The sequence below is a fragment of the Penaeus japonicus genome, unplaced genomic scaffold (assembly GCF_977035675.1).
Source record: "Penaeus japonicus unplaced genomic scaffold, GWHDUDI00000001_assembly GWHDUDI00000007, whole genome shotgun sequence".
Taxonomy (NCBI): domain Eukaryota; kingdom Metazoa; phylum Arthropoda; class Malacostraca; order Decapoda; family Penaeidae; genus Penaeus; species Penaeus japonicus.
The window spans coordinates 36166039-36167349 of record NW_028234409.1 but is presented as its reverse complement, the minus strand read 5'-3'; the positions used below and the strand labels follow the sequence as shown (position 1 = coordinate 36167349).

Sequence of the window (1311 nt, the reverse complement as noted above, 5' to 3'; positions counted from 1 at the left end):
TATTTATTTATTTAAAACACTACCGTTCTTCCAGCAACTGTGTCACCTTCAGATTCCACAAAAAAAAAACTTTTCCTTTTAAGATTGTATTCAAATTAATGTTGTTACTTCCGCCTTACAATAGCATTATATCTGAATCAGAAATCAGAAAAAAAAAATAAAGAAAATATATATATATATGAACACGGCAACCATGCTTTGTTCTTTTTTTTAGTCTAGTGCAAGATATAACAGTAATGATTTGTGATTTTGAATCTGTATTTCGTATGGTAAGTTTCAGTTTCTAAAACACCGAATAAAGTCGTAATTAACCTTGACGTAGATATATATAGACACGCTACGATTAAGAAAAAAGAAAGGAAGAGAAAGAATGATCACTCACAATTTGTAGTTCCTGTTATACTGTAAAGATCTTTACGTTGAAAAAGGAGAACTTCTTGTATATTTTATCTATATGTGAAAGTAGGCCTATAGAAGACATATTTTAAGGATTGTGAAGATCTAAGTAAGAGTTGTATATTTGACGCACATGTGTAAGCTTTATCAAGAGCACCACGGAACACTTAGCCATTTGCAAACTCTTCTTTATCTCTGCTATGGTCTTTTTATTCTCTTCTTCCTATTTGTTCATATTTCATCTCTTATTTTCTTCTTTTGGTCACCGTTTTCGTATTGTTCTTTGCTTATTATCGTCTTATTCTTCCCTCTTTTCATTTTTTTTCCTTCTTTCCTATTCCCTTCATTTTCTTTTTCTCGTTTTCCCTTTATAGTTAACCTAATCCAATTTCTCAAATATTTATGTTTTTTTTCTTTAGTCTCTCCATCTAACTTCCTTTACTAACTTTCCATCTTTCCGTCTCCTTCTTTTCTCTCTCTTCACCCCCGAGTTAATTAATGAGCACGTTCTTGGAACACTTTAACCTAACGAGGTCAGGTGTTTGGAGGTCAGGAAAGGTCAGCGAAGGTCTGTCTTTTCCTCCTAGTCAGCACGACCTCGCCTCTCCGTTGTCTTTGATGTGGCTCTATCACCTATCAAGTTTTCACTGTCTGTGATATTGTCCGTCCAAAATTTTGCTCAATAAAATGATGAAAAGGGACTGTGCTGGATTTTGTTTTTTCTTTCCTTAGTCTGTTGATGAGGATTTCGTGTTTGATGGTTCGTCTCTCTCTCTCTTTCTCACTCTGCCCCCCTCTCTCTCTCTCTCTCTCTCTCTCTCTCTCTCTCTCTCTCTCTCTCTCTCTCTCTCTCTCTCTCTCTCTCTCTCTCTCTCTCTCTCTCTCTCTCTCTCTCTCTCTCTCTTTCTTCTCTCT

At 35.6% G+C, this 1311-nt stretch overlaps 1 protein-coding gene across 2 annotated transcripts in view; it reads left to right on the top strand.

Annotated features, from left to right (window-relative positions):
* The window catches only part of LOC122254635 (tubulin alpha-1C chain), a 59713-nt gene extending 58615 nt beyond the window's left edge, over window positions 1-1098 (top strand). For both annotated transcript variants that reach the window (XR_015191172.1, XM_043018436.2), the window contains one exon: window positions 1-1098. This exon is cut by the window's left edge and continues 532 nt beyond it. The gene's annotated coding sequence lies outside the window, so the exon portion shown is untranslated.
* Window positions 1099-1311: the final 213 nt, after the last annotated feature.